Source organism: Scyliorhinus torazame, chromosome 9, assembly GCF_047496885.1.
Source record: "Scyliorhinus torazame isolate Kashiwa2021f chromosome 9, sScyTor2.1, whole genome shotgun sequence".
NCBI classification, from domain to species: Eukaryota; Metazoa; Chordata; class Chondrichthyes; order Carcharhiniformes; family Scyliorhinidae; genus Scyliorhinus; species Scyliorhinus torazame.
The window spans coordinates 44,843,649-44,866,761 of NC_092715.1; the positions used below are offsets into that span (position 1 = coordinate 44,843,649).

Consider the following 23,113-nt stretch of genomic DNA (forward strand, 5'->3'; position numbering starts at 1 on the left):
ACGCCCCCAGGCTCGTTCCTTTACATGATGCCATCTCCATCCTCTTCCATGCCGCCCCCTCTCCCTCCATAACCCACTTGCGGATCATCGCCACATTTGCTGCCCAGTAGTAGCTCCCTAGGTTTGGCAGCGCCAACCCTCCTCGGTCCCTACTGCGTTCCAGGAACCCTCTCCTTACCCTCGGGGTCTTATTCGCCCACACAAACCCCATAATACTCCTACCTACTCTCTTCAAAAAGCCCTTGGTGATCACAATGGGAAGGCACTGAAACACAAACAGAAACCTCGGAAGGACCACCATTTTGACCGACTGCACTCTACCCGCCAGCAAGAGCGGTAACATGTCCCATCTTTTGAAGTCCTCCTCCATTTGATCCACCAACCTCGTCAGGTTCAGTTTATGTAGGGCCCCCCAACTCCTTGCTATCTGGATCCCCAGATACCGAAAACTCCCTGCCACCCTCCTCAGCGGTAGGTCCCCTATCCCTCTTTCTTGGTCCCCTGCCTGTAATACAAAGAGCTCACTCTTCCCTACATTGAGCTTATAGCCCGAAAACTCCCCAAACTCCCTCCGAGTCTGCATGACCTCCACCATCCCCTCCATTGGATCCGCCACGTACAGCAGCAGGTCATCTGCAAAAAGCAACACCCGATGCTCTTCTCCCCCTCGGACCACCCCCCTCCATTTATTAGACTCCCTCAATGACATGGCCAAGGGTTCGATCGCCAATGCAAACAACAGGGGGGACCCCTGCCTCATTCCTCGGTACAGCCGAAAGTACTCCGACCTCCGCCGGTTCGTCACTACACTCGCCACCGGGGCTCTGTAAAGGAGCTTAACCCAGCTGCTCAACCCTCCCCCGAACCCAAACCTACGCAGCACCTCCCAGAGGCACTCCCACTCTACTCGGTCAAAGGCCTTTTCCGCATCCATAGCTTCCACTATCTCCGCCTTTCCCTCCTCCGATGGCATCTTATCACGTTGAAGAGCCGCCGCACATTCGTGTTTAATTGCCTGCCCTTTACGAATCCCGTCTGGTCCTCATGGATCACCCCCGGGACACAATCCTCAATCCTCGTGGCCAGCACTTTTGCCAACAACTTAGCGTCCACATTGAGGAGCGGGATCGGCCTGTATGATCCACATTTCAGTGGGTCCTTGTCCCACTTTAGGATCAAAGAAATTGTCGCTTCCGACATTGTCGGGGGCAGGATCCCCTCCTCTCTTGCCTCGTTAAAGGTCCTCACTAGTAGCGGGGCCAACAGGTCTACGTACTTTCTGTAGAACTCCACAGGGAACCCGTCCGGCCACGGGGCCTTCCCCGCCTGCAATCTCCCCAAACCCTTGCTCAGCTCCTCCAACCCAATTGATGCTCCCAAGCCAGCCACCTCTTGCTCCTCCAGCCTCGGGAATCTCAGTTGGTCTAGGAATCGTCTCATCCCCTCTTCCCCCGCTGGGGGCTGGGATCTATACAGCTCTTCATAGAAGGCCTTGAATACCTCGTTTATTTTCGTCGCACTCCGAACTGTGGCTCCCCTTCCATCTTTGATTCCCCCTATTTCCCTCGCTGCCATCCTCTTACGGAGCTGGTGTGCCAGCATCCGACTAGCCTTTTCCCCATACTCGTAGGTCGCCCCCTACGCCTTCCTCCACTGTGTCTCCGCCTTCTCCGTGGTCAACAGGTCAAACTCCGTCTGGAGCCGTTGTCTTTCCCCAAGTAAACTTTCCTCCGGGGCCTCTGCGTATCTCCTGTCCACTCTCAAAATCTCCCCCACTAACCTCTCCCTTTCCATGCCCTCTGTCATCTCCCTATGAGCCCTGATGGAGATTAGCTCTCCCCTGATCACCGCCTTCAACGCCTCCCATACCACCCCCACTCGCACCTCCCCATTGTCGTTGGCCTCCAAGTACCTTTCGATACACCCCCTCACCTTCCCACACACCACCTCATCTGCCAGCAGTCCCACATCCAGCTGCCACAGCGGACGTTGGTCCCTCTCCTCTCCCAGCCCCATTTCCACCCAGTGCAGAGCGTGGTCCGAAACGGCTATGGCCGAATACTCCGTCCCCTCCACCCTCGGGATGAGCGCCCTGCCCAGAACAAAAAAATCTATCCGGGAGTAGGCTTTGTGCACGTGGGAGAAGAAAGAAAATTCCCTGGCCTGCGGTCTTGCAAATCTCCATGGGTCCACTCCCCCCATCTGATCCATAAACTCCCTCAGCACCTTGGCCGCCGCCGGCCTCTTTCCAGTCCTTGATCTGGAACGGTCCAGTGCTGGGTCCAGCACTGTGTTGAAGTCCCCTCCCATTATCAGGCCTCCTACTTCCAGGTCCGGAATGCGCCCCAACATGCGCTTCATGAATCCCGCATCATCCCAGTTCGGGGCGCATACATTTTCCAACACCACCCACGTCCCTTGCAACCTACCGCTCACCATCACATATCTCCCTCCGTTGTCCACTACGATAGTCTTGGCCTCAAATGACACATGCCCCCCCCCCCCCGCACCCCGGCCGACTAGCCATCTCCTTTTCTGGGCCAGTCCCGTGTCCGCGTCTCCCTCACCCTCCAGTCCCCCAGCCGGGGGACCTCCGTCCCGACCACCTCTGCCAGTGCAGCAGCAACCCTTTTTCTCCCCCCCTCTTGACCCCCCTCCCCCCCTCCCCTCCCGCCCGCTCGACCCCTGTCTAGCTTTTTTGCTCCCTCATATCACTCCCGTAAGTCAGCTGACACCTGCTGACCCCGGCTTCCCCCGCCGTCCCTTTGACCCCCCGTGTGGGAGTCTCCCAATCAATATGCGTTCCTTCGTTCCCCTTCCTGCCTTTCTTCCCGCGCGCGGGAAAAACCCCGCGCTTTCCAAAGCCTGCCCCGCCCAACTCTGGCGCAACTCCTGTCGCGGCCTTGTCTCTCTCCCCCAGGCCATGTAACATTTCCTGCGCGTGGTTGACCCCCTATATGCAACAACCATCACACATCAACCCTTAAACATCCCCCCCACCCTCACAAATGCTCAGTTAGAGTCCAACTTTTCAGTTTGTATTAAGGTCCACGCCTCATCAGGCGTTTCGAAGTAGTAGTGTTGGTCCTTGTATGTGACCCACAATCGTGCTGGCTGCAGCATTCCAAATTTCACTCCTTTCCGGTGCAGCACCGCTTTGGCCCGGTTGAAACCCGCTCTCCGCTTTGCAACCTCCGTGCTCCAGTCCGGGTATATTCGGATCTCTGCAATGTTCCACTTGCTGCTCCGCTCCTTCTTGGCCCATTTCAGGACCCTCTCTCTGTCCGTGAACCGGTGAAATCTCACCACCATCGCCCTTGGCGGCTTATTTGCCTTGGGCTTCCTCGCCAGCACCCGGTGTGCCCCATCCAGCTCCAGCAACCTCGAAGGGGCCTCCGCGCCCATCATTGCCCCGATCATCGTGCCCGCGTATGCCACGGCATCAGCCCCCTCCACTCCTTCTGGGAGACCCAGGATCCACAGATTCTTTCTCCTCGACCTGTTCTTCCCGCCCACCTCTTGTGTAGCTCCTCGTGCCGCTTCACTCTCACCGCCAGGCCCAAGAGCTCGTCCTCATTCTCACTAACTCTTTTCTGTACCTCCTGGATCTTCACCTCGTGGGCCTTCTGGGACATCCCTAGTCCTTCAATTACCGCCAGCGTAGGCGCCAGCATCTCCTTACGCAGCTCCTCGAAGCAGCGCTTGATGAATTCCTGCAGCTCCGGCCCGCACTCCGCTTTGTCCCCGGCCGCCGCCATTTTGATTTTTTCCCTCGCTTCTCCCGCTGCTCCAATGCCGCTTTTTTGGCCGTTGCACTTCTGGGGTGAAATTCTCCCCAAACGGCGCGATGTCCGCCGACTGGCGCTCAAAACGGCGCCAATCAGACGGGCATAGTGCCGCCCCAAAGGTGCGGAATGCTCCGCATCTTTGGGGGCCGAGTCCCAACATTGAGGGGCTAGGCCGGCGTCGGAGGGATTTCCGCCCCGCCAGCTGGCGGAAATGGCCTTTGTTGCCCCGGCAGCTGACGCGGAAATGACATGTCGGGACGGCGCATGCGTGGGAGCGTCAGCGGCCGCTGACAGCTTCCCACGCATGCGCAGTGGGGAGAGTCTCTTCCGCCTCCGCCATGGTGGAGACTGTAGCGGAGGCGGAAGGGAAAGAGTGCCCCCACGGCACAGGCCCGCCCGCGGATCGGTGGGCCCCGATCGCGGGCCAGGCCACCGTGGGGGCACCCCCCGGGGTCAGATCGCCCCGCGCCCCCCCCAGGACCCCGGAGCCCGCCCACGCAGCCTTGTCCCGCCGGTAAATAGGTACTCTAATTTACGCCGGTGGGACAGGCAATTTATCGGCGGGACTTCAGCCCATCCGGGCCGGAGAATCGAGCGGGGGGGCCCGCCAACCGGCGCGGCCCGATTCCCGCCCCCTCCGAATATCCGGTACCAGAGACTTCGGCAACCGGCGGGGGCGGGATTCACGGCGGCCAATGGCCATTCTCCGACCCGCTGGGGGGTCGGAGAATGACGCCCCTGGTCCGGTACATAAAAATTCGAGGGGGACCTCTCTCTTCACTTCCCCACAGGTTGTCGTAAAAAAAATTCCGTTGGGGCTCCTCCAGTGAGCCCGAAAGTCCGTAGTAGCGGGAGCTGCCGAATCGTGCGGCTTAGCTCCGCATAGCCGCAACCGAAGCCACTCCCTGTCCTTGTTGAACTCCCTCCATACTTGGCTCTCAGCAAGCTGGGGCCTTTAGTGTTTGGGCCATAGATCATCTTGACAGCTCTGAAGAAACCGCACATTAGTGTCTTGTACATTGTTGCATCTCTTGTGCTCTACAACACGCACTGGAGAAGTACCATCAGCAGTGCTTTCACAAAATCCTTCAAATCTGATAGCATTGAAGGAGTTTCAATAGCAGTACCCTCACCCAAATCAACATGCCCAGAGATGAGATGCCAATCACTCAAAACCAGGGACGGGATTCTCTCAGCCCAGGGCCGGCTGGAGAATCCCCGTGACCGGCGCGAATCGCGTCACGCCGCCCCGACACCAGGACGCGATCCTCCACAGAGCGGAGAATCGGCGCCATTAGCACCGGCGTGGTTGGCGCGGCGCCGGTCGGGGGACGCTCTACGTGGCCCCCCCCCCGCCGATTCACGCTCCGGGATGGGCCGAGCCCGTCGTAAAAAACCCGAGTCCCGCCAGCGCCGTTCACATCCACTCTCAGCCGGCGGGACCTTGGTGTGGAAGGGTATGGGGGCAGCCTGTGGGAGGGGAGGGGGGGTCCGACCCTGGGGGGGGGGCCTCCAATGTGGCCTGGCCCGCGATCGGGGCACACCAATCGGCGGGCCGGCCTGTCTGGCTGGGGGCCTCCTTTCTTCCGCGCCGGCTCCTGTAGCCCTACGCCATGTTGCATCGGGACCGGCGCGAAGAAGGAAACCACTGCACATGCACGCATTGGCGCCTGTGCCACTGCGCATGCGCGCGTTGGTGCCACTGCGCATGCGCGGACCCCGGGGTGCTCAGTTCATGCCAGGATCAGCAGCTGGAGCGGCGTGGTCCGCTCCAGTGCTGTGCTGGCCCCCTGTAAGGGCCAGAATTGCTGATCCTGAGGCCGTGTTGACGCCGTCGAGAAACACAACGGCGTTTCCTACGGCGTCAGCACTTAGCCTCAGGATCACAGAATCCCGCCCCAGGTCCCCATGCGTTAAATGTCTCTCATCTGCCTGAGATCAGACTCCTGAAGCAACCGGTCTACTCAGAACTCGGTCACAGGAGCAGATTCCCAGGAGGACAGCAGAAATACTACAGGGATTTCTTCAAAACCTGTTTGAAGATGTCCAATACCCCACCAACTCAAGGGAGTCTCTGGCTTGAACTAAATTGGGAAAGTCTCTTTGGAAACGTACCAAATGCGTGGAGAGGCATAGGTGAGGTGTCAGAGGAAGCAGCACAGGGGTTAGCACTGTCGCTTCACAGTGCCAGGGACCCGGCTTCGATTCCCAGCTTGGGTCACTGTCTGTGCGGCATCTATATGTCCTCCCCATGTCTGCGTGGGTTTCCTACGGGCGCTCCGCTTTTGTCCTACAAATCCCGAAAGACGTGCTTTTCAGGTGAATTGTGTGGTGTTCTTTGTGTTGCTTATTTCAGGATGGTTGGTGTAGTGTTCACAAAGACGACAAAATAGCTTTAACTTAAACAAAGCTATAAATTTATTAACACTACTAACGTGGATTTGACACCTACTCTTAAAGTAGACACAGTTGATTAACAACATCTAAACGACACTCTCCAGCTAGTATCACTCGTGATCTGCACTCAGTTACACCTTCTGTACTTCTGACTCTCACTAGCTAACACCTGCATATACTCTCTCACAAGGCTTAACATCACTGCCTTAAATAGTCGTAACTGTATCTCCCTCTAGTGGCTACTCTCGACACTTCATTAACCCTTGCAGTTCTGACAGTTATGACAATACCACAAATTGGACATTCTGAATTCTCCGCCAGTGTACCTGAACAGCGCCCGAGTGTGGCGACTGGGGGATTTTCACAGTAACTTCATTGCAGTGTTAATACAAGCCTACTTGTAACACTAATAAAGATTATTAAACCTCCAAACTTTTCATCTGCTGACCCTTCAAACACCACCTGCCCATGTGGTGGGGTCTGCAGATTAGCTTATCAGCCAACTCTGAAGCCACTGAATCAGAGTCATCCTCAATCCTGTGAGGGACGGCCTACGAAGAAGCAGGAGGTGAAGCAAGAATAGGCATTCATTGCTTAATTGAACATGTTTTATTTCCTCTAGCCTTTAGTTTTAATACACAGTCTACTGTTATATTACTTGTTTGTAATATGTCGTTACTCTTTGCTTTATACTTCCAGAATGGTCTGATGGTTAGATTCTGAAGAAACTACCAATCTTCAACTTAAAGCAAAATAGGTTTAATGAATAACAAATTAAATAATGTTGAGTTTGTTCACTCTTACAGAACTATAACTGGTGATAAAGTAATCCAGAATAAAGTATTAACTATATTTAACTACATGTGCTAACTATGCTATTATCTATCTCTCTAACACACTGCTGTCTAGTCACTCCTGGTTTGAAGAGACCCAAGATCCTTTGAGTTCACATATTTATACATGAATCTAGTGCTGCCATCTAGTGTCTGTTCTACACTATGACGTAGATACACTTTATATATCTCTATAGAAACATAATCACTGCATCTACTAGTCAAAATCAATCATTCCTTGAAAAGGAAATTAATTGAATGATCCAATAATTTGAATGAAGCAAGAGAAATCAAAGTGAAGCAGTCTCATATTAGGAAGAGTAGATTAGTCATAGATGTTTTGACTCCCCAAGTGTGGGAATACTTTCTGTACAATCACACACCCTGCCAGATGGCTTCAAAAATATCACATTTAGGTTTTCCCTCCATATGACCACAAGACGCAGGAGCAGAAGTAGGCCACTCGGTCAATCGAGCCTACTCCGCCATCCAATGAGATCATCACTGATCTGATGTGATAATCCTCAACTCCACTTCCCCCTTACCCCCATATCCCTTGATTCCTTTACTGATTAAAAATCTGTCTATCTCAGCCTTGAGTATACTGAATGACTCAGCCTCTACAACTCTCTGCTGTAAACAATTCCACAGATTCTGTACTCTCTGAGAGAATCATAGAATCATAGAATTTACAGTGCAGAAGGAGGCCATTTGGCCCATCGAGTCTGCACCGGCTCTTTGAAAGAGCACCCTACCCAAGCCCACACCTCCACCCTATCCCCATAACCCAGTAACCCCACCCAACACTAAGGGCATTTTTTGGACACTAAGGGCAATTTAGCATGGCCAATCCACCTAACCTGCACATCTTTGGACTGTGGGAGGAAACCGGAGCACCCGGAGGAAACCCACGCACACACGGGGAGAATGTGCAGACTCCGCACAGACAGTGACCCAAGCCAGGAATTGAACCTGGGAGCTGTGAAGCAATTGTGCTAACCACCATGCTACCATGCTGCCCTAAGAAATTGCTTCTCATCACTGTCTTTAATGGGTGACCCTTTGCTCTGAGATTATACCATCTGGCCCCAGACCCCTCAGCATCTATCCTGTCAACCTCCCTGAGAATCCTATCTGGCTCAATAAGGTCGCCTCTCATTCTTCTAAGCTCCAAAAAGTACAGGTCCAACCTTCTCAACCTCTCTTCATTGGCATCATTCTTTGCATTTTCTTTAATGCCCTCTGCACACCCTTTTTTGTGCTAGGTGATCAAGAACTGTGAACGGTTGGTGGTCTGAACAAGGTTCTATATTTTGGTAGCTTTAATATTACTTTGTTTTTCAATTCAATTCCTCTCACAATGAGCCCAGTGCTTTGGTTGCACTTTTATGGCCTTGTAAGGTGTGCTGCTACATTAAAAATAAAGATTTAAGTTGATATTAAATGATTTCTATGTCTTTGTGCTCTTCTTCCTGAGCATTATTAGTTGGATGATGGTGATAAAGTTGCCCGGACCCATTTCCGTGGACCTCTAAAAACATTGACCTTTCAGCAAAATCCTCTCGCCAGAGACAAATTAAGTTTCCAAGATTTCCAAGTGCTGCTGTGTCCTCTGCTCGAAAGAATGTGTGCAGAGGTCTGCTTCTGTTATTGTGTCAGAAGGAGATGCTGGAAGACTGCGCCCCTGCCACACCCACCATTGGTGTCTCCTGACCCTTTAGCAGGTCCCTCTGGGCTCACCTCATGTAAATCAAGCTGAATGTCACCATTTATCTGTAGGGAGATGCTGCACAGCGACATTGAGGATAAGAAATGCTAGTCCTCCCATGCTGTCACTTCTTCCTCATTTGTGCTCCTTTCACCTGCAGAAGAAACAGATGGCACAACATGAGTAATTAGGCACATATTAATATTTCAATATTGACATGGCAGCACATGCTGCAACCATTTATCCACTGACTGTAGACAGAGCTAGTCAGCAGCAAAAGACAGTTAGCATTACATGCCGTAGCAATAGACACAAGGACATTTTTGGGCACCTCCATCTGTGGGCCATCCACTCCGAACAGTGTTTTCGGACTGATGAGTACAACTAGGGCGGCATGGTGGCACAGTGGTTAGCACAGCTGCCTCACAGCTCCAGGGACCCAGGTTCAATTCCAGCCTCGGGTGACTATGTGGAGTTTGCACCCTCCACCCCCACCCCACCCCACCCCCCGTGTGCGTGGGTTTCTTCTGGGAGTTCCGGGTGCCTCCCACAATCCAAAGACGTGCCGGTTAGGTAGATTGGCCATGCTAAATTGCCCCTTCGTGTCCAAAACATTTGGTGGGATTAATGGGATAGGGCGGGGGAGTGGGCCTAAGCCGGGTGTACTTTCCAAGGCTCGGTGCAGACCCGATGGGCCGAATGGCCTCCTTCTGTATTGTAGGGATTCTATGAAATTTCTATGAAACTAGACCTGACTTCCATTATCAGCGGAGGATCTTCCCTTTGTTGCCTGCCACCAATGGCAAGTTGTCCTTTAGCAGCACAGTTGGAATTACCGTTCATGCAATCCACATTGTCAGCAAGCAGCACATATCAAATGAGGGAACTGTGCTGTTAAAGAATTGTGTACACATGTAAGAATTCACTGTGTGTGTGTGAGCATTAAGTCATTCATTTACCTACACTTAATGATCATTATCCCTTATCATGGCACAAAGCCACAGCGTGCATTGGATTCATTATTTGTTGAGGACTGTGGAAATAAGGGCTTCGACCAAAGTGGTAAGTGACAGAAATGTTTGCCGTCGGTCTGTTTTCCTCCTGAGTCGTTGTTCTTTATTGAAGAATCTCCATGTTATAACAAAAAAAAAACAGGAACAGGGGACCATTAGACTTTGGAACAGGAGTAGGCCATTCAGCTCCTCGAGCCTGCTTTGCAATTCAGTAAGATCTTGGTTGATCTGGTAGTGGTCTTAACTCCACTTTCTTATCTGCCTCCATAGCCCTTACCTATCACAAATGCGTGTAACCCTGCTTTAAGTAAATTCAACATCCCAGCCTCCACGCCTTTCTGGGGACGTGAATCCCAGAGACTTAATGGCCCTCTGAGCGAAAAACATTCTCCCCATCTTTGTCTTAATCTTCAACTTGTTCTTAAGCTGTGCCCCATAGCTCTAGACTCCCCCACAAGTGGAAACATCTTCCTTGTATTAACCTCTCTGAGGATCTCATATGTTCCAATAAGATAACCTCTCATTTTTCTAAATTCCAATGAATACGGGTCCAACAGTTGAAACTTTATTCATAAAACAAGGTCCTAATCCCAGGAATGAGTTGAGTGATTCTTCTCTTAACTGTTTCTAACACAATTACATCCTTTTTCATATGAGGAGACCAAAACTGTGCACTCTATTCCAGATGTGGTCTTACCATGGCCCTGTACAACTGAAGTAAAACCTCCCTACTACTTGATATACCATCAATGGCTACAAGACGAATGATGAACAATTGAGTGCTACATCTATGTTCTATGTTAAGCCTCCTGCAGCTGGAACCAGAATGGGGGCAGCGCAGGAGAGCGCACACTTTTATACAGAGCTGGCTGGGTGGTGCCAGTAGGCCGGGATTAATGTAATGACTGGAGTACAATGGCAGTACCGTAATACATGCAGTGTATGATCAGTGGTGTTTACCACATTCACCCCCTGTTTAAAAAAGAGTCCCGCGGGGGTGAAGCGACGTTACAGATCGAGTCTGTCGGAGGCTTTGACCCTCCGCCGCGATCGCCTCAGTCCCTGTTGTGTTGTGGGCGCCTATGTGGGTACCTGTGACTCCAGGAGCGTGTTGTCCTCTCCTTCTTCACCCAGTCGTGGATCCGGTGCAGGGACTGCCGGGGTGGGGGTTGCGGTGACAGTCGCTGGTGGGGGGGGTGAACGGCGCAGGGGCAGGGGTGGTAACCGGAGGGGAGGGAACGGTACCAGGTCGGAGGTGGTGGTGATGGTGGATGGGGAACCAGCGGGTGCCAGGTCCCGGAGGGAGACTGTATCCTGCCGCCCGTCATGGTGTGCCACGTAGGTGTACTGTGGGTTTGCATGGAGGAGGAGGACTTTTTCAATGAGATGGTCTGATTTATGGTTCCTCGCATGTTTCCGGATGAGTACGGGCCCAGGAACTGTCAGCCAGGTTGGGGGCGAGACCCTGGAGGTAGACTTCCTAGGGAAGGAAAACACATGTTTGTGAGGGGTCTCATTGGTAGCAGTGCACAGGAGCGACCGGATGGAGTGGAGCGCATCAGGGTGGACCTCCTGTCAGCGGGAGATTGGGAGACTTCTGGACCGTAGGGCCAGCAGGACGGCCTTCCAGACCGTCGCGTTCTCCGATTCCACCTGCCCATTTCCCCGAGGGTTGTAGCTGGTCGTTCTGCTCGAGGCGATGCCTTTGCTGAGCAGGAACTGACGCAGCTCATCGCTCATGAAGGAGGATCCCCGCTCGCTATGGATGTAGGTGGGGAAATCGAACAAGGTGAAGATACTGTGTAGGGGCTTGATGACAGTGGCAGAAGTCATGTCGGAGCTTGGGATGGCGAAAGGGAAACGAGAGTACTCATCAATGATATTGAGAAAGTACACATTACGGTCAGTGGAGGGGAGGGGACCTTTGAAGTCGATGCTGACGTGCTCAAAGCGGCGGGAGGCCTTTACCAGGTGTACTCTGTCCGGCCGGTAGAAGTGCGGTTTACACTCCGCGCAGACCTGGCAGTCCCTGGTCACAGACCTGACCTCCTTGATGGAGTAGGGAAGGTTGCGGGCCTTGATAAAGTGGAAGAACCGGGTGACCCCCGGGTGACAGAGGTCATTGTGGAGAGCCCGAATCCGGTCTACTTGTGCGCTGGCACATGTACCACGGAATAGGGCATCTGGGGGCTCATTGAGCTTCCCAGGGCAATACAAGATCTCGTAGTTCTAGGTGGAGAGTTTGATCCTCCACCTCAAGATCTTGTCGTTCTTAATCTTGCCCCGCTGTGTGTTGCTAAACGTGAAGGCAACCGACCGTTGGTCAGTGAGGAGAGTGAATCTCCTGCCGGCCAGGTAATGCCTCTGATGTTGCACAGCTTCCACAATGGCTTGGGCCTCCTTTTCGACAGAGGAGTGCTGAAATTCGGAGGCATGGAGAGTGCGAGAGAAGAAAGCCACGGGTCTGCACGCCTCGTTGAGGGTGGCGGCCAGAGCCACGTCCGATGCGTCGCTCTCCACCTGAAAGGGGAGGGCCTCGTCGACTGCGTGCATCGTAGTTTTGGCGATGTCCACCTTGATGTGGTTGAAGGCCCAGCGGACCTCAGCCATCAGGGGGAAAATGGTGGACTTGATGAGTGGGCGGGCCTTGTTCGCATAGTTAGGGACCCACTGGGCATAATATGAGAAGAATTACAGGCATCGTTTCAGAGCCTTGGGACAGTGAGGGAGGGGGAGTTTCTGGAGGGGGTGCATGCGGTCAGGGTCGGGCCCTAGGACTCCATTTTCCACAACGTAGCCAAGGATGGAATGCGCATTTCTCCTTATTATAGGTAAGGTTAAGGAGTTTAGCAGTGTGGAGGAATTTCTGGAGATTTCGCGTCATGGTCCTGCTGGTCATGGCCGCAGATGGTGATGTTATCCAGATACGGGAACGTGGCCCGCAATCTGTACTGGTCAACTATTCGGTCCATCTCTCGCTGGAAGACCAAGACCCTATTGGTGACGCTGAAGGAAATGGTGGAGGCGGCCATCTTCTTCGAATGCAGTGTATTGGCGGTCCTCCGGGCGGCTGGGGAGCTGGCTGCTACTGGCCTCAATGAGCCCCTCCCGCAGAAGCTGTTGGACTTCGGATCTGACAAAAGGTCCTGTCCTGTGCACTGTACCATCTGCTCCTCGTGGCGACGGGCTTACAGTCCGGGGTGAGGTTCGTGAAAAGTGAATGTGGATCGATCTTAAGGGTCATGAGGCCACAGTCGGTGAGGGGGTAGGGGTCCGCCGAACTTCAGAGTAAGGCTCTGGAGGTGGCACTGAAAATCAAGACCCAGTAACAGGGCGGCGCAGAGGTGGGGGAGGACGTAGAGTCTGAAGTTGCTGTACTCTAAGCCCTGTACTGAGGGGGTCATGATGTAGTACCCCCGTATCTGTACGGAATGAGATCCGGAGGCCAGGCAGGTTTTCTGGATGACGGGGAGACCCAGGAGGGAACAGCGCCTTACCGTGGCTGGGTGGATGAAACTCTCCCGGAGTCGAAGAGGCAGGTCGTCTCGTGCCCTTTGATGCGTACGGTCGTTGTAGCGGACGCGACGTTGCGAGGCCGAGAGTGATCGAGGGTGATGGAGGGGAGCTGTGGAAGTTGGTGGGAGGGCCGATCGGTATCGGCGGCCAGCGGACGGCCAGGCGAGCAGGGGTCCTGGGGTGCATTCCAAGGTGGCGCCGAAGATGGCGGCACCCACGGGGCACACATGTCGGACAATATCCAAGATGGCGGCGCCCACGGGCCGCACGTGGCGGGTGACGGCGAAGATGGGGACGCCCCTGGATCGCACGTGGGGGGTGTAGCGATGCTGGGCCTAGAAACGGCAGCGACCGATCAGGCCTGACAAACGAGACGAAGTGGCCCTTCTTGCCACCCGTTGCAGGTCGGGCTCCGTGCTGGGCAGCGTTGTCTGGGGTGCTTGTTCTGGCCACAAAAGTAGCATTTGGGGCCTCTGGAGTTAGCTGGCAGCCGCGCTGCGCAAGCTTGCGGTGCACCCAGGTCGGATGATGGTAGGGCCCATGATGCCCACGAGGGTGCGGCGCGGTCGGAGGGGTAGGACTCCAGATTGCGGGAGGTCACTTCTAAGGAGTTAGCGAGCTGTACCAGTCTCTGTAAGGCCGAGCGTACCCCCCCACTAATAATCGCTGGCGGACGTAATTGGACTTAATGCCCGTGACATGTTGGACTGACGACACTGCCTGGCAATTACAGTTTCTGCCAAGTATACGCAAAGCACACAGGAAATCCTCCTGGGACTACCCCAGGAGTTGTCGTCTCATGGCCAGAAGGTGCCTGGCGAGCACCTGATTAACAGTTTTGATGTACTGCCCTTTCAGCAGTTCCATCGCTTCCATGTAAGTGGGAGCGTCCCGAATGAGGAGGAAAACTTGTGGGCTCACCCGTGCGTAGAGTATTTGGAGTTTCTGTGGGTCTGAGATGACTTCTGTGGATGCTCCGACATAACCTTCAAAGCAGGCTAGCCAGTGCTCGAAAGTGGCTGTGGCGTCGGCTGCATGAGGGTTCAGCTCCAGGCGATCCGGCTCGAGTAAAACGTTCATCTTCAAATTCTAGCACAAGTAATTGATGTACCATCAATGACTACAAGACGAAAGATGAACAATTGAGGCTTTATTGTGCTAGAAGTTAAGCTTCCTGCAGCTGGAACCAGAATGGGGGCAGCGCAGGAGAGCGTACACTTTTATACAGAGCCTGCTGGGTGGAGCCAGCAGGCTGGGATTTACTGTAATGACTGGAGTACAATGGCAGTACCGTAATGCACGCAGTGTATGATCAGTGGTGTTTACCACACTACTCTGTTCCAGTTCCCTTGCAATAAATGCCAACATTAATTTGCCACCCTAATCACTTGCGGTCGACTAACATTTTGCATTGCATGTACCGGGACACCAGGATCCTTCTGTACCATCCAGATTTGTAATATCTTGGAGTTCACCTGACCTACAACTATTTATTGATTTTGGTTCCGATGAGCACAAGAGCCTGTCTTTCAGTGGTTGTTCAACAGAGGCCTTCAGCACTTGTAATCAAAAACAAAGTTTATTCTGCGAATTTAGTCGACATTTTAATAAACACACACATTAAGCATTTATATCAGCTACCAACATAAATACCCCACACAGCTACAGTACTCTATATATAACCCTTAATAACTTTCCCCCTTTAGCTGCACCAATTTAATAACAAGTTTCCAGAGAACCCCTTTCAAAGGTGTGGCCCTGCATACGGCACTCAAGACCTGGTATCTTTAAGACTGTGGTATGGATTCACTTGTGTCCTTTCTAAAACAGCAGGTTTGAATTCTTTCCAGAAAACAGTTATTTCTTTTCGGGTTATCAAGCAGACTGGAAACAGCTTTAAAAATGCAGATAGAGAGAAAAAAAACTTCTTTTAACCTGTGCAAAACAAAACCAGTTTAAACTCAAAGCAAAAGTTAAACTCAGAGCCACAGCCCAGCTCCCAACTCAAAAATGAAAGCAAAAACCCAGAGCCACAGCCCAGCTACACCCACACAATGACATCACTGAAGCCATGTGATAAGACAAAAACATTTCTTAAAGGGACATTCCCATGACAATCTGCAGGTTCCCCTTTATCCACGTTGTTTATTATTTCCTCAATATATTTGAGACATCCTGAAGTTGAGAAGCACAGCAAAATACATGTTTCTCTTTCTTTGTGTCATTTGCCCAATATATGGAAAATATATTGGGAGGGATATGCACCCACATTGGCTTCGAGTGCAAAGGGCAATTTGGCACAAAGTCCCGCTCGAGTCAGGAAACAGGATTCTCACCAGCGGGATCTCGTTTCCTGCTTTTTCCTGCCCCTAGCCGGAACCTCATTTTCAATCATTTTAATACATTAACATATTATTAAGGGATTTTCCATCATCCTCCCTCACTAAATATCCATAGCTCACCAATGTCAGGTAAGTATTGCTCCGGGGGTTTGAGTGACATGCCTATGCAGTGCCCAGCTACTGCCCCTTGGAACTGCCCCGGTACAGGGCAGTAAAGATGGCGTCCTGTTCCCTGTAGAGCCGGCCTTGCTGGCTCTATCAGGCCCCAATCTGTCAAAGAGTGATGGCGTATACCACGCCCCCCATTTTCTGTTCACTAAAATCTGGTCTGAAAACTTGGTTGTGCATCTGAAGAGAAATACGTCAGTTTTCAGTCAGGATCTGACACCCTGGAAAATGTTCGTAAAATTCCAGCCCGCTGATAGAAAGGGGTTATATACTGCTGTGGAATAGTCTCAACTCTGGCCTTTTGTAACTTCCACATGCCACTATTATATTTCTATACACTTAACATTTTATTGATTTTGCACCACAAAAGCAAGGTGAAGTCCAAATTTGCTTGTGTAGTAAGGCTTCCAGCAGCAAGTGGCGATATTGGGGGTGAGCGCCAAGCAGGGGAACTGGTCAACCCCTGTGAGCCACTTCCTGCAGGCAGCAGTGTCGGTGACAAGCTAGGGGGTGGTGCCACATGCATCTGAGGTAAGGGAGAAAAACAGCCACAATAAATCCAAGTCTTGTGTGACAGTGAGCCAGGAGTCTATGGCAGATTAAAGCCCCTCAGGGTAGCCAAGGAGCTAGGAAGGGAATTGGATTGGAAATCTGGTTGAACCAACTGGCAACATCCATGAACCTGAGAAGCCTCACGAGAGTCATAGAGTCATTGAGTCATAGATGTTTACATCATGGAAATAGGCCCTTCGGCCCAGCTTGTCCATGCCACCCAGTTTCTATCATTAAGCTCGTCCCACTTGCCCGCATTTGGCCTATATCCCTCTATACCCACCCTTCCCATTTAACTGTCTAACTGCTTCTTAAAAGACAAAATCGTACCCGCCTCTACCACTGCCTCTGGTAGCCTGTTCCAGACAGAAGAGTGTGAGAGAGTTGGGCTGCAGAACTAGCCTGGTCAGTGGCTGCACTCAAAAGTCAAGGCCCTGAATATAACAGAAACCTGGAGCATCCACAGCGAACGTTCTCTGTGAGTGAGATTGTGAAATTCTCTTTCTCTCATGTGCATAATTTGTTCTTCGAGTTATGCTTTCCTTTGAGGGTTGATACTGCTTTGATGTCAGTGGAATAAACAAACCAAGTTTTATAACCTTTGTGCAGTCTGTGTCCTTAAATTGCACATTACACTTCCATTATATTCTAAGTAACAGCACAGGGCTTGTAGATTCTGATTGCATGAAATCAGCCATGGAAATGTCTCAGTTGCATTTGCAGCAATGGTGATTCTGGGCCAGGTTCATACAGAGCTGTAACTGTAGGTAGCTCTACTTTATTTGATATTAATAGCAGTTACTGTCGTCTGTAAAACCTCAGACACTTCAAATATTTTAACCCAGGTGCCCTTATTTGTGAGATGGATAAAGGACAATTGCAAGTTTACAGTTCAATCACATTTATTATCAAAGACAGTAAAATGTTACTCCCTTTAAATTATCCCAACTGCAATCATCCCAAGACTCTTATTACAACCAGCACCGATGAACTCAGCCGAGCTGCGGATCAGTCTTGGTTGTTTCAGGGCCTCCGTCCACAAAGGTGGGTCTTGCACACCGCTTCCTTCAGTCCTTTGGTCCGCCTCTGGTCAAATCTTTTCTGTTGCCTCTGCGTCAAGTCTTTGCAGGGGAGTTTCCTGGTGATCGATTCTTATACCCTTCGTGCATTTCCAGAAAGTTCTCTGGTCCTCAGCCAACGAGGTCTTGGGGGCGAGGTCGCAACACCCAATGTAGTTGCCGATTACAACTCTGCAGGACACCAGGAAATCACCCCCAGGCGTCCATTTCCAGGAATATTGTCCGCGCATAATCTTACTCCATTTTAGGTAACGGCGGAAATCTGGGCGCCAGAAAGTCTAGCTTCATCTAATCGACAACAATCGATTCATTTGAATGGAACCTATTATCTCCTGCTGTCCTTTTACAGGGCAAGCCCAGACTTATCCTAGCTGTCTATTTCTGCTCAGTGTATTCAGATTTGCCTGTTCGAATTCCCATCTGGCCTGCATGCGGACTGATTATGGCTATGATTTAAAATGTCCAATTCTTAATTTACAGTGCCCAATTACATACTGGGCAGTTGACCATTCAGGCCGTTGACCATTTTACTACACTGTGAATGTCTGGAAATGTAAGATTTCAAACACGAGAGGTGGGATTTGAGTCAAGTTCTGACTGAAATCCGACATGTTTCTCCTGAGAAATAGGATTCACTCGAGATCTTCTGACTGTCAAAAAAAAACAGGGGGCGTGTTTTGCACCATCATTCTGGCAGAGCCACATAGAGCTGGCAAGCGCAGCTATACAGAGATTGGGCTGCACTTTTGATCTCAAAGAGAAAGTAAAGCATCCCCCCCTCCACCAAACCATCAGCGCCCGCATTGGGACATCCATGACCCCCATTATCATAGGCATCCCACACAGTGGGAACCCTCCCCTAATGGGGTTCCCTGGAGTCCCCGCCCCTGGCTCCAGACCATGTTGGCATTTTCAGGGTTGAAAGGGCACCGGCATCCATTTTCCACACCACCCGGAGTCTATACACACCTCCGAGGCCCCGGCGTGGTCATCATGACTGTTTTTTCTTTTTGGAAACTCGTGGTGATTCCTGCCAATGTGACGGGAACATTTGAAGTCCCCAGATGAAACAGCGCAAAGTTGTTCAAGCATATTTAAATAATTTTTAATTTATGATAATCAGGTTCATGCCTGACATTGCCGGTGGGGAATGGGAAAGACCTCAACTTGAGATAGTGCCGCCGCAAGTCCCATTATAGCCCTCTCATGAGCGTTAGTGGCCAGAAGGGGATTTGCACCTGCAGCAAATGGGCCCAGAAATTCATGGTTAGATGTCTGCAGTACAGGACAATGTCGTGAGTCCATCAGATCATAGAATCTCTACAGGGCAGAAAGAGGCCATTTGGTCCACCGAGTCTGCACAGGCCCTTGAAAGGAGCACCTTACTTAAGCCCATGACTCCACCCTAACCCCGTAACCCCACATAACCTTTTGGACACTAAAGGTCAATTCAGCACAGCCAATCCACCTAACCTGCACATCTTTGGACTGTGGGAGGAAACCCACACTCCACACAGGCAGCCACCCGAGGCCGGAATTGAACCCAGGTCCGTGGAGCTTTGTGCAATCTCACTTCTTCACCAGGGCAATGCAAAATTAATTTCACCACCTTCATTTATCTATTGCTGCTTCAAATATTTATTCAAGTTTTCTTCAGAGGAGTGATGGGTTTTTTGGGGGCTCAACCATTCTCTGTGGTTGACATCCCTAACTCCAGCAAAACGCTGCAGAAGAAAGTTTCCTTTGTCCTTACACTCCTCTCCTTAAATCACTGACCCCGAAGGTGGGATTTTTCAGCCGTACCTGCCGGTGGGATCTTCTAGCCCTGCCAATGGTGACCCCCTTGCCACGGGTCCCCCAGCAGCGGAGGGTGTGAACAAAGGGAAACCCCATTGACAGTGGTGCGACTGGCTGACGCTTAATGCAAAACACACACCGGGGGCAAATCCCACCCCTCACCACAGGTTCCCCATTGGAAATAAATATTCATTTTTTTCTCCCCGTCAAAACCATTTACCATTTTAAAAACCTCGATTAAAACTCATCTGAGCCTTTCCTGCTCTAGAAACAACGAAGAACAAAGAACAATACAGCCCAGGGACAGGCCCTTCAACTCTCCAAGCCTGTACCGGTCATGATACCAACCTTTGCCAAAACCCTCAGCACTTCGAGATCGGAGAATTGCAGGCAGGCTGCACGAATCACGCCATGTCGCCCCGACACCGGGACGCGATTCTCTGCAGAACGGTGAATCGGCGCCATTGGGGGTGGTGTGGTCGGCGCGGTGCCGGTCGGGGGCCGCTCTACGCAGCCCTCCCCCGCGATTCTCCGGCCTGTATGCCGAGCGACTGTAAAAAAAAAAAAAGCAAGTCCCACCGGCGCCGTTCTAAACTGCTCTGAGCCGGTGCGATGTCGGCATTGAAGGGTCCGGGGGCGGCCTGTGGGGGGGGGGGGGGGGTCTGACCCGGGGGGGGCTTCCGATGTGTCATGGCCCACGATCGGAACCCACTGATCGGCTGGCGCCTCGCTGTCTCCCAGCCTCCTTTCTTCTGCGCCGGCCGGTCGGCGCCTGTACTCCTGCACCATGTTGGGTCGGGGCCGGCACGGACAAGGGAGACACCGCGCATGCGTGGAAATCCGCCGGGGGGACTGCGCATGCGCGGGTTCGCGCCGGACCCACTGCGCATGCGCGCATCCCCCGGCGCCCATTCCACGGCCGGATCAGCAGCTGGAGCGGCGTGAACCGCTCTAGCGCCCTGCTGGCCACCTGTAGGGACCAGAATTGCTGATCCTGAAGCCGTGTTGATGCCGTCGGGAAACGCGACGGCGTTTCTGACGGCATCAACACTTAGCCTCAGGATCAGAGAATCCCGCCCAGGATTCCCTCCACTTCCAGCACTAATTAACATTTCCTTTGCTTAATATCCTGATTCACTTGCCTCACTCTGCGAAGTGAGAACTGCACTAATGGGTTCTCCACTTCCTTCACTGATCAACACTCATATCGGGATTCATAAACTACATGATTTATAAAATTTACCTTCTCAGAAATCTTGTAGGGGCCCTGGCATTGCAAGTTTGATTATTGTTCGCTGTGTCATCTATAAACTTGCCATATTTCATACCTACAAAGTGCCCAGTCCAGCCGAAATTACACTGGAAAGGTAAAGTATCTTGAAACATTTGAAGGACAGGTTAAGTGAGCCTTTCCTCACTGTTACTTTGCAGTGGTGATGCGAGTGGTATTTGTCACGAACAGGGTGCTGTCTTCAGTCCACAAGGACTCTCTGTCTACCCCACAATTTAGCAATGTTGCGTATAAATTACAGTGTCGGTACAGTGCCTGCTACAGGTGCTATACGTCCCAATGGTTGGCTGGTGAATTCAAACAGTATGATCCGTCAGTTGTTGAAATTAGGCAGAGTACAGACTGTACTCAACCACTTCCTAAACTGTCAGACATTCCTTGATTCTATGATGGGGCAGCAATTGCTGAACAACCCCTGAGAACTACACTGACCACCAATTTAAAATAATCCATTGAAATCATAACGTGGCTCATTGTTGCTTGCTGGAAGTGCCATACATTCCGACAAAGGGTCATTCTTTGCAAACAAAAGGAATATGTTCAAGCCTTGCACCTGTTACCTGGGAGCTTGAGAAGCCCATTCCCCATTCCTTTCTCAGCCAATCATAGTCAGCCTACTGGCCAACCTGCACCCATTTCTCCTGTGGTTTAAATTTTTGTGATCATGTGAAATTTGACATTCTTGAATTTGTCCTGATGAGCCCAAAACAAAAGGTTTTGGCAAAATGTCTCACTTTTCAGCAATACGAAGTTCTGTACTACCAAGTGATTATTTCTTTATCCTTAAGAGTGCTAATTTGGTATTTTTTGATTAATACAGCTAAAAATGCATGATCAAAAATGCCTTTTAATCGTGTCAGTTCTCCACCAGTGAGAAACTTGCTTTTAAATGACTTAAAATTCATTTTAAAGATGACACAGGCCGATGTGCTGGTTATGTTGGGGTGCAGTAGTTAGCTTCTTAGTAAATTGAATTTGGGGAAAGCTGGTGGCAGAGTGTTATTGTCGCTAGACTTGTAATCCAGGGACCCTGGATTATGTTCTGTGGTCCCAGGTTCGAATCCCACCATGGCGGATGGTGAAATTTGAATTCAATAAAAGTGACCAGGAAACTGTTGTTAATTGTCATAAAAACCTATCTGTATCACTAATGCCCTTTCCAGAAGGAAATCTGCCAACCTTGCCTACTCTGGCCTACAGGCGGCTCCGATCCAGATCAAGGTGCCTCTTCAAAAAATTGCCCTTCTGAAATGCATTCTGTTCAAGCGCAATGAGATATGTGCCATGAATGAATGGAAATAAAGATTGAAAAATGCTTTATCTATCAACAAAAGCTTAATTTTTCGAGCCTGCTCGATAGCCTGTAATTAGCAAAAACTCATAATCGGGATTTGTTAGTTCATGATTAGTTTTGCTGTCTATCTCTCTCTCTGTCTGTGCTACAATCTTTCAAATCTTTTGTTTTACTCCCTCTGAACTTTCTTTTTGGTATCTCATACATTCCACATATGTTGTTCTATTTGCTCTTCATTGCCGTGACATCCATTCTGTGAAATCAAGGCTGATCACATTGTTCCATATTTGAAACTCATTCATTTTTCAAGCCCCTCACTTTCCTCAATATTGAATTCTTCCCACGGTTGATTGGATTTTACAATCTTCTTGGTCCTTAATCTGTGTTACTTAATTAAAGTCAGAGAGTGCAGAAATGGACTCAGTGTTGCTGAGGCAGTTTATGTCTTACCCTGTAAATGATGGTCATCTTTAGTTGATGAAAACTGCTGCATGTTTAATCAGTTTTTAAATGTTGATGGGTCTCTGAGAATAGTTTCTAAGGCAAATTATTTCTCAGGCATGATACAGCTCCTACAAAATCAGGAACTTCGGGGCGCGATTCTCCGCCCCGCCGCGCCTGAGGGGCTGGTTTAGCACACTGGGCTAAATCGCTGGCTTTTAAAGCAGACCAAGCAGGCCAGCAGCACGGTTCAATTCCCGTACCAGCCTCCCCGAACAGGCGCCGGAATGTGGCGCCTAGCGGCTTTTCACAGTAACTTCATTGAAGCCTACTTGTGACAATAAGCGATTTTCATTTCATTTCATTTCACATTTCTGCCCCTACCCGCCGGCGGGATTCTCCGTTACGCTGGCCGGTCAATGGGGTTTCCCATTGTGGGGCAGCCCCACGTCGTTGGGAATCCCCCAGGCGCCGACAAAACGGAGCATCACACCGGCGGAGAATCCCGCCCATGCTTTTTTTGAAAAGTTATATTAAACAAAAGGGATCGCGAAGACAAGAAAGGAAGGACACTAACATGGATAATAATACTTGCAGAAAAGAGGTAATAAAATGCTGATTTGGTAATGTGAAATTTGGGTTTTAAAACTAGAGACTTTTAGCGAGAATAACTCAGGGAGAGAGGTTTACAGTTTTCCGCTTCTGTGAAAGATTAGTTTTGAGTTGAAACATTCTGCATTCCAACACAGCGAGAAGGAAATGTATTTACGATTGTGCACTGGAGCTTAGAAAGAATGTGAGGAGAATGTTCAAATGAGTTCTGAAGTAGAGAAAAACCAATAGTGGTTGCAATGGAAAGAAGCTAGAGAGCTCAGGTGGTCAGGGTTCATGCTA

The 23,113-nt window shown here is 50.9% G+C and overlaps 1 protein-coding gene across 22 annotated transcripts in view; it reads left to right on the top strand.

Annotated features, from left to right (window-relative positions):
• LOC140429166 (teneurin-3) overlaps positions 1–23,113 on the top strand; it is a 3,593,949-nt gene that overhangs the window by 1,013,443 nt on the left and 2,557,393 nt on the right. The gene's annotated exons all lie outside the window — the stretch shown is intronic.